The 10,984-nt window shown below is 33.8% G+C and overlaps 1 protein-coding gene across 3 annotated transcripts in view; it reads right to left on the reverse strand.

Moving 5' to 3' along the window:
- LOC117416952 (leucine-rich repeat transmembrane protein FLRT2-like) overlaps positions 1-3,544 on the reverse strand; it is a 28,498-nt gene extending 24,954 nt beyond the window's left edge. For 2 of the 3 annotated variants that reach the window (XM_034028469.3, XM_058991782.1), the window contains exons 1-2: positions 3,432-3,544; positions 3,226-3,295 (exon numbers count right to left, since the gene is read on the reverse strand). The gene's annotated coding sequence lies outside the window, so the exon portion shown is untranslated. Of the gene's footprint in view, positions 1-3,225; positions 3,367-3,431 lie in introns of those variants that run through there. The other variant, XM_058991781.1, reaches the window with a different exon arrangement.
- Between the last annotated feature and the right edge of the window lie 7,440 nt (positions 3,545-10,984).

Below are 10,984 nucleotides of genomic sequence, written 5' to 3' on the forward strand. Positions count from 1 at the left end.
CTTATATCTGCAGTGTTGAAATATGCACTTTATTTAGTGGTGACAGTGGACACAGAAACATGACCGATTCATTTAAGTACCCCCCACAACCAGTTTTCAGAATACCTAAAACTTTTAGGACTGTTTGGAGGACTGCTCTTACAGTGTTGATAAACATTATATTAGCTTACATTGGCCCGGACCAAATCAAAACTTTGACAACCCGCTAATCGCACTTAACAAAACTGTATTTAATAGCATTTTCTTTTTTTTGTAAGTATCTTATTTCTTCTACTCAAAAAAAGAAAACACTATTAAATACAGTTTTGTTAAGTGCTATTAGCAGGTTGTCAAAGTTTTGATTTGGTCCCAGCCATAGTGTAAGAAACAAACAAACAAACAAAACAAAACAAAACAAAACAAAACAAAACAAAACATAAAAAGCATTCCCTTAATTAGTCCTGAATTAGTCCTTAAAGTTTTGTGAATATGGCCTTTTACAAAGTCAATGAAAAAAAAGTTACTGAACGTAATTTAGAAAGGTTAAGGAACATGCTGATGCATGTCATCAAACACGATGCAATTGTTGTAGCATAAAAAAATGAACTTATGTTTGCAAATATTTTGGTTGATTTGTTGTGGCTTTGTGACTGCGACTATGAAAATATACGTAATTAAGCAGAAAAAGAATGCTTGGGATTTTTTACACATCAAAGAGTGGGTTTTTGATATTTATTTTGTTGAAGTACACATCCTCTTGCTTTCACTTACTGTAAGTAACAAAAATAAGCTTGTTCTGAGAATATGCACATTCTTATGCTGACAAGATTTTACAGTGATGTTGATTAGGTAAGCATACTTTCAAGGAATCAATTGGCAATATAATAATAGGAGTCAGCTATTTATTAAAACCCCAATAACAGCTTTCTACATGCCTTGGCTTGTATTGTCTTTATCTGTGTTAGAGAAACCTTCCTGAATATTTCAGACTCGCCTGGGGGCTGTGCGTCCTCTTGAGCAGTAATGCTGTTCTATCAAAAAATAAAAGATGCTACAGGGTGGGCAAACTACACCCAACCATAATTAAGCTGTAGAACAAATATATTAGATGAAAATAACAAGTAATAGAAATGCACTTGGCAAAAGGGCAACTATTCAGATGGACAGCTATATTACTTTTTGGCACTTGTAGCATGAAACACCTGCCAGCTTGGTTCAAGATTAAAACTGCTTTTTTCTACTTCCATGGCAAAAGCAAATTATTACATACTGGGGGGATTTTGAAAAAACAGTGTTATTGTATCAAACTCATGGTATAGTAACGACAGCTTTAGTAGCAAATGATTTTCAAACTAAATTTGTCAGCATCAAAGCCACGGTCTGTTAAATTTCTGTTTCAAAGTGAGATATATACTCTTTCGTTAATTAAAACAATCCTTTTCCAAGTGCAAATTAACTCCTGATAAATTATGACAACACAGATTTCCTTTTAAATTCCCAAGCAAACAAAATAAATGGTCACAAGAAGCACTGCTTGTTAAGATATTAACATTATTTCAGAATTCAACACAATTTCGGAAATCACATTAGCACAATTATTTAATAACAAAATACACATAACGACCGCTTGAAAATGCCAAAATCAATGCTACATACCGATTCACACTGAAGTTATCATTTACGACCTTTTGAAAATCCTGCCCACTGTGTTTAATTCAAATAAAACAAGAGGTTTGATTTATATATATATATATATATATATATATGTGTTTGTTTTTAAATAGTGTATCCGTCCTGCTTATATTATGAACATGTACAATACTTGTATAAGTAAAATGTTCTAAAATATAAAACAGTACACATTTGTATCTTATGTCAGCAGAACATATTGAGGAAGCATCGTTGTTTTATCTGCAAGAACAATTCAATAAACAGTTTTTAATTAAACCATATGTTTAAAAACCTGACATTGCAGATCCCCATTGCTTATATTCATGCAGAACATGGAACAGTTTTTTATTGATGTGTCCAATGAATATAAAAGTCTATATTTGAATTTTAAGAGGAATGCAAATATGAAGTGCTGTACAGTGACAGTTGACAGTCTTTGGCACCACTATGTAACAATTACAGGCCGATAGAGACTTCATAAATATTTTTTTTTATTTTCATCCCTATTTACTGACACACACACAAGGTAGGTATTCACCTTTAAAGAATTGCTGTGATGACTGCTTTACTGTTTTAATAAAATAAAATACAATGACCTATTGTAGTGGTAGTGTTCTTAATCTATCTTTGTTTGGTAATATTACTTTCTGTCTGTGCACTTAAAGTACATCCTATTTAAAAGAGTTAGTTACAATCTACAATCACACAATTTATATAATCAGCAGCCTTGGCTGAAATGTGGACTTGGAATTTATAGGAATAGTATTACTCTCTAACTCAAGAAAGTGTCCCTGACAGAAAAACACTGATAGGTTCAAGTTTTTGATCAGTCAAAAGAAACCCGAAACCTGTTGGTGCTGTACCTGTGTATACTTCTGATTCCAATGTCTTGACTTTCATTAGAATTACATTATTTTTCCAAGTTCAGGAATTTTGAAATACACTACTATTACCAGAAAGAAAAAAAAAAAACTCTATAGATTTCTGTCTGCTTACTACTAAGAGAGCACTGAGTTGTACCTTAACTGCACTCAAAACTCAAAGGAACACTGTAAACTCAAAGGAACGCTGTAAACTCAAAGGAACACTGTAAACTCAAAGGAACACTGTAAGATTGTATGCTTTACAAATGATGATATAACACAAAAGCAAGCTTAAATAGAGTATATTTGTAGATTATTCATCAGTAGCATATTAACTAATAGTTTCATGTTCATACTTACATTATACATGTTTTTGGAACAATTTGTTTATAATACTCACATACTTATAGTCTAAAGATGACATTTAATTATATGATGTATGTTTGCAATTTAAATGAAATGTTTTAATAACTCCTAATCCAGTATTACAGTTTATATTTTTTTCCTGTGACATTTTCTTTCCCCAGGGTTCCAATATGTTTTGTTGAAGGACATACATTCACACATTTTGGTTTCAGACACATTAATCTAAAAAATTTACCCGGCAATCTACTCAGAGTGCCTACACATTTTGGTGTACCAAATCATTCTACACTTTCCTTGCTTTGTTATAATATTTCGTTATCCTACTAATTACAAGAAAGGCACTTACCTTGACGAGCCTGCTGGTAAGGATGAGATAAGTAAACCGGTCCCCACACATACATTCTTTGGGATAAGCTCTGAAAAAAAAAAAAAAAAAAAAACTTTTTACAGATACTGAGACTCACTCAACTGAGCTGTACTGTGCTTGAGCTGCTCAGTATCTGCAGACGCCTACTCAGTGAGATCAACACCTCTCTGTTTCCTAATACTCACAGTGTAATTTAACCCTTCACACTCAGCTAGCCTGCAGATTTGGCAGCCAGTCTTTTGATGATGAGCTCACAGTGGAATCAGGTTTAGGCCAAGAGCTATCATGCATGTTCAGGAGGATTGCAGAACAAAGAGGAGAATGCCAGGGAAAGATCAGCACATACTGGAGTATATGGAAGGTTAGAAAGCTCCCATGAAGATAGCTGCAAATTTACAGAGGCATGGTGAAAATAAAATGAAGATACAAGGTTTGGTAAACATGCTGTACAGGACAATTAGATACTCTATTACTCTATTGCTCTATGGATATACAAGTATTTAAATTCAAAGCCTTTGAAGGCAGATCATCAGATATCTTTGAACAACATTTCATAAGTGTTTTTAAGACATCATACATGCTTTGAAATGAATGCTTAGTGGTCCCCTGAGGAGGGTGTTGCAGAACATTACTTTCTTCATAGTTCAGTTCTATCTTTTTAGAAAGCATGCTCTTTTCCAAAGTTTGCTATCTTATTGGGGAGTTTAAAAACATGGGGTGGATTTGTAATATCTGTTAATAAGAATATTTTGGTATTGATGAAAGAATAAATAATAGGTTACACTGATTACATCTAAGCAGTATTTCACCCAGAGACAAATGCCCTGCCCACTGAGTCATTAATCAGATGTGACTGCACCTCTCCTAGCAGATGAGTCAGTTCAGTGAATTTACTAAAATCCCAAGGAATCCAAGATCTGAGACCTATTGTTTATTTCTGAATGGCCTTCTATGCAATTAAAACGGCAAGTGATTTTTCAGATAGAAAATGTTTTTTGTTTTTTTTTAATCTGACCCAAACTAGCAACTGCAATACATAGAAAAGTCTTAAAGTTGTTTCAATGGATTATGTCACCTCTCCTCTACATGCTCCTAATGTTAAAGCTATTTTTGCAAGTGGTAAATCCAAGCTTATTTTTAACACAGATGGCACTCAGTTGGATTTGGAATATAAGCATTAGGTTGTTATGGTGATAAATAGAAAATAGATACACCTGCAAAGTACATTTAATTACATTAATGGTTGTAGAGACAGACATAATACAATTATCTTTATCGCATATAATATTAACATTGTTTACACAGTTTGTTTACACATTTCACACATACAGCAATTGCTGGGAAAACAATTACTTGATGCAATATATAAAAGGTAAAGAAGTTAGAGAATCTGTGCGTGTAAAATACAGGTTGTGCATTTTATACAAGGTACACAGTATACTTGGGTAATAGTATTCTGTATAGTATATTTGTTTTTTTGTTTTTCAGATTTAGGGTTTACTGTGGTATGGTGAGTTATGGTTGGTATCTTTCCATATTGCCACACATAGAAAAGTGAAATGCTGTTCTGTTTTACTTCTTGCTGCCACAATATACAGAAAGATATTTGTAAGGGGTGTTTTTCAGAGTTGGTTGATATTTTAATAATTGAAATGTGTGTTCATAATTATTTTTGTTTTCTGTTATTACAGTAATGTTACTATAACTTAAAGAATGAATGAATGAATGAATGAATGAATGAATGAATTTACCCACAATGCCAGTACATTTTGGAATGACCAGGCTTGTGGTTAGAAACAGGACATGAGATGTCTAACAAAGACTGGCACAAGTTGACAGCCAAGGCATGTTCTTGAAAACACACTTCTGGTCTTTTTATTTGATTTAAACAATTGATGTTACAATAGGCATTTTACAAAAATGTAAAAATGACATTGTCTAAAAATACAAAAATAAAATATGTCTAAAACCGATAAGCCACTGAGTTCATTCATTGATTGCATCCCAGATTACACCTATTGCCAGCAAGAGTTTGTATTGCAATTGGTGTGATTGGGAAACACATCCATTTAACACCAGGCTAACTGTAAAACTTAGCTCTAGGGAACTCTCAAGTGAGAAAAAATGAATAGGGGCATGTACTGATTTTATCAGGGTGCACTGTGATACTACCCAACCAGAAACAATGAAGACGATAATGCCGGGACTGCAACCAAGGATGTAAAGAATTCAATCAAGCTTTGTGACAGATCGAAGTTCACCGAAGCAGTTCATGATTCCAAAAAAGAAAAGTATTGAAAGCTATTTCAAGAGATCTAGTGAGTTAGGAAACAGCAAAGCAAGTTTCAATACATCTTACAGGTATTGTTATTATAATTTATATAGAAGTGATACTGGCTTTTTATGTACCGTAATAAACTTTCCAAGATTAATCAACTGCAATTTTCAATGGCACTTCATATTCATCTGGTATGACCTTTACTTGAATATGATTACATCATTCTAAACCAACACCAAAAGAGATTACAAGCAGTGCAAGAGATTCTGTTAGTGCGAATAGCAATGGAAAATTGAAACATGTATTATAAATAACATGGTATAATTATAGAGGTTCAATGGTGCCAAGGCACGTCTCTTTTATTATAATTATCATCACCACTACTGGTACTTTTAGTAATAGTCTTAGTTGAACATAGTAGCCCTAACAGTTTTTTTAGGTTCTAAAAATAAAGTTGTTTGTTTTGGCACAAAGATGTTTTCTCTGTCCGCCCTGCTTATAGAACACATTGAACAGCTGCTATTTGTAACACATTTATCTTCAGACCCCAGTGGTGGCAAAATACCAAACATAACAATAGCTTTGCTTTCCCATACCACCCTTTAGGTTTAGTGTTGGTTCAGACTGCTTTGTGCCCACAGCCATTACAAATCTGGAACTCATTTCAGCATCACATTTTCAATAGACATCAGATTACATTTTTTGTTACAGTCTGCACTGGGAGTTGTTAGCCAAGTTCTATGATTTTATGGTCCGCCTTTTCTGGCTAGTGTAGTTTTTTTTTTTTTTTTACATTTATTTTAATTGTAATTGTTTATGTTTTTTTATTTCATTTACTTATTTTAGATATTTCTATATATAGAGATATTTCATATGAAGTTAGTGTCTCTTTTGATCTGTTATAAATAATAATTAATGCACAAATGTGCTTTAAAAGATGTTATATTGTTTAGATACAACTGGATGATCATTTTAAAGTAATGACTGAGCACAGAGACAGTTATATGATAGCTATTTGCTTCACTTAAATATTTACAGACCCAGCACTGTTAAGATGACATATATTGTCTTTGTAAAAGGGTGTAATTACATTGTTTCTTTTGTTTCTTTATAAACTGATATGGAGTGTAATTTGACACATGCTTTTACAGTAGTGTCACAACCCCCTGAAAAGCCTCCTCTGTTAACTTAGGGGATGTGCTATTTACTATATGTACAGTATATCTACGATACTATTTTCTGCTCTGTTACTTAGCTTACCTTTACAAGGGACCTCCATTGCAGGTTGGTTAGGGGCTCAAATTTAAGTGCTAAAAAGCATGAAAGGTTCCCTTTTGTAGATCTGCTTTCTTGTTTGCAACAGTTTGCATTTTGCCTTTAAGGGGAATAGTGGAGGTAAAATGAGCAGCTTGTGAGGAAGCAAATTGCTCAGTGAACAACTATCTGCAATAGGTCAAATGTGAGTGGAGGACAGCTGGAGCATAATCTGGAGAAGTGAAACTGCTCATGATGGTTAATATGTCAAAGTAACATTCACAGTAAATAGAATGGGAAGCTTTTCTTTATTATCAAAATGTTATACTGGGAGGAGGAATAACTCCATGCAGAGTGACTAACTCTATCTGATCCATGTTTGAGCAGGGATAGACATAGAGGTAGAGATAATGAGGTGAAAATGAGGTGAAAGAGTGTGTTTGTATGAATATATTTATTCTGTGTCTGTAACATCAACATATTTCAAAGTATTTCAAAATCGACTCTGAACTACACTCACAATATGTAGATTCCAGTGCATGGTTCCAATGGAAAAGATGTATTTTGTCTGGTGTTGAAGGCTTTCTTGTGACTCTTTATAAAGCTCTTCAAATGACCAAATGTGTCTCTCTTAGCCATTCACACAAATGTACTGCTGCTCGACTCATAGTCATCACCTACTACCTCACTGTTCTTTTATGTTCACCTACCCTTTGATCTGATTGGTGTTTCTGGAGCCTGTTTTGAAAGAAGTTTGATTGGCTGTAATAACTGGCTCTTTGCAAGCCACTTGCTCTAAATTTCTATTCAGCTTGGCTCTCTTGCACAAAAAGGTTGGTGACCCCTTATCTAAAGCACAAAGAACATAATGTAGGAATCCATTGCTGATTGGCATGATTGTTTTTATGCTCTTAGCCAGATGCCTGATGGACAACGTTTCAATCTGAAACCACTACATTTAAAATTATATTTCGTTTTTTTGGATAATGTAGAACAATCTCTTGGTTCAGTGCTACACTTACGATTTATCCTGGCTAGATTCTGCACAGGGACATCCAATATTTTAAAAGGATTCCTAAAATGTTCCATTCATTGAAAAGCTGTTTCTGCTGTTTTGCTGTGACCCTGTCCTTTCAGTCACCTCCTAGTTTGAGTACCTATTTCCTGTTTGTGCAAATTGGACAAATCATGAAATCCTTTAGAGTTTTAGATTTTCAATCCGATTATGCTAGTTTACCATGGCTTAGAAGATCCATAATGGTAACATTAGTTCTGGATGTTAACAAGTCTATATTCAATAATATTTCATTCAGTCATTTTACTGTAGTATATTAATGCGTGATTGTAAGATTACAGACAAAATTGCTTACATTTAAATTCTCCTCTCTTCTTGGCACAAAAGTCAGTATTATTTTGCCAAGTAAAACAGCATATGATAACAGTGTTCCTGGTCATTATATAAACAGCACATTTCATACTTTTGTTTTTGTATTTCAAGTAGTACTAAACAGAAACTGCTGTGTGTGTGAACCTCCAGTAAAACAATGGGTACTTTCATCATTTTAAAAACATCTATAACAATAAGCGATTGTTCCATTCTTTATTAGATAAAATTGTTTAAATGCTTCAGTGTTCTGTAGATTAAGCTTTTCTGGCCGGCGCTATAGTAGTACTAGTCATTTTGCTTAAGGCAGTTTAACCTTCTAATCAGAATGGTTACATTTCTGACTCATTATATAAACAACATAAAATAATACTTCTTCAGTTGAGATACTGAACATAAATTACACCTTTTATTGCTATGACAGGCGAGTTCTGTTTATGTAAGAGACATGGAATTTAAATAGTTTGAATTTCTTAAAATATATCAACTAAAGACCCACATATGTCAAAGCTTATCTGCAATGGAATTTATCAGGCAGAATCTCAGCCTATAACTGACAACACTTACACATTGACCCTGAATACAGTGAAGCCATGTCTCCTTCTGGATTTAATGTACAGAAGGTATCTAATATCTTAAAAGGGCTAGGGCTTACTCTTTAAAACGGAAAACAATGACAGCTGGAGATGCTCTGCCAAGTTGTGTCTGGCATACTTTGTAGAAAAACTATGCAAAAATAAATAAATGATATACTTAACTGAAACACAATGCTTGTTTAGATTATCTGATGAATAGCAGCATTGGAAATTAGCTTTTCAATATTAGTTGACTGAGGTTAGAGTCAGGAAGGTTTTGATAAGTACAAGGGTAGGCATATTTTTCATTCTGACACAAACATGTTCTTTGTGCCCTTGCCAAATGTAGAAGAGTGTACGAGGCCTGATCTTGTTCCAGTTTGTTCTTCTACAGATACATCTGTGTTGGTGCATTTAAGCTGTAAAAGGACAGCAAATAAAAACAAACCAAAAAAAAACGTCTTTGTTCTTGGAGAGGATATAAATCTTCAGCTCCTTAACTACAACATATTCTGGTTGAGGAGGAGGTTTTACCAGTAGGACTGTGTTTCTTTTCTTAGGATCATAGTGTACAGATAGCGTTGTCGGCTATAGGATCAAAGCAGTCGTTCTGCAGCATATTAAAAAATGATAGCAACTGTTATGAAAGCAAACTTTCAGAAGTATCTAAAAAAAAATGTCAGGGCCTTTGTAGGGTGTGATAATCAAGTTAATTAAACATGTGCCACTGGTTTTAAGATCTGAACAGCAACTTTAAAATGAAAAAGAGTAAATGGATAATTTGGGAAGAACAAATTGGAAGACAATAGCTGACTAGTAGAAGGAAAAGGTGAAAGGAGATGACTTTGTAATAAAAATAATAATAATTATATATATATATATATATATATATATATATATATATATATATATATATATATATATATATATATATATATATATATATACAGCTCTGGAAAAAATTAAGAGACCACTGCAAAATTATCAGTTTCTCTGGTTTTACTATTTATAGGTATGTGTTTGGGTAAAATGAACATTTTTGTTTTATTCTATAAACTACTGACAACATTTCTCGCAAATTCCAAATAAAAATATTGTCATTTAGAGCATTTATTTGCAGAAAATGACAACTGGTCAAAATAACAAAAAAGATGCAGTGTTGTCAGACCTCGAATAATGCAAAGAAAATAAGTTTATATTCATTTTTAAACAACACAATACTAATGTTTTAACTTAGGAAGAGTTCAGAAATCAATATTTGATGGAATAACCCTGATTTTCAATCACAGCTTTCATGTGTCTTGGCATGCTCTCCACCAGTCTTTCACTTTATGCCACTCCTGGCGCAAAAATTCAAGTAGCTCGGCTTTGTTTGATGGCTTGTGACCATCCATCTTCCTCTTGATCACATTCCAGAGGTTTTCAATGGGGTTCAGGTCTGGAGATTGGGCTGGCCATGACAGGGTTGTCCTGGAAGAAAACTTGCTTCCTTCTGCTCTGACAATGTTCCCCAACTCTGAGGATTGGTTTTTCCAGCAGGACAATGCCACACAGCCAGGTCAATCAAGGTGTGGATGGAGGACCACCAGATCAAGACCCTGTCATGGCCAGCCCAATCTCCAGACCTGAACCCCATTGAAAACCTCTGGAATGTGATCAAGAGGAAGATGGATGGTCACAAGCCATCAAACAAGGCCAAGCTGCTTGAATTTTTGCGCCAGGATTGGCATAAAGTCACCCAACATCACTGTGAAAGACTGGTGGAGAGCATGCCAAGACGCATGAAAGCTGTGATTGAAAATCAGGGTTATTCCACCAAATATTGATTTCTGAACTCTTCCTAAGTTAAAACATTAGTATTGTGTTGTTTCAAAATGAATATGAACTTATTTTCTTTGCATTATTCAAGGTCTGACAACACTGCATCTTTTTTGTTATTTTGACCAGTTGTCATTTTCTGCAAATAAATGCTCTAAATGACAATATTTTTATTTGGAATTTGCGAGAAATGTTGTCAGTAGTTTATAGAATAAAACAAAAATGTTCATTTTACCCAAACACATACCTATAAATAGTAAAACCAGAGAAACTGATAATTTTGCAGTGGTCTCTTAATTTTTGCCAGAGCTGTATATATTTGCTAGATGATAAAACTGTTTATTGAAAAACATTGTAACTTAAGCGAAATACCAGTATTAAAGCTTCATGCATTTATGTAGTGTGTGCTTTAAATACAAACATCTCTTT

The sequence above is a fragment of the Acipenser ruthenus genome, chromosome 18 (assembly GCF_902713425.1).
Source record: "Acipenser ruthenus chromosome 18, fAciRut3.2 maternal haplotype, whole genome shotgun sequence".
NCBI lineage: Eukaryota > Metazoa > Chordata > Actinopteri > Acipenseriformes > Acipenseridae > Acipenser > Acipenser ruthenus.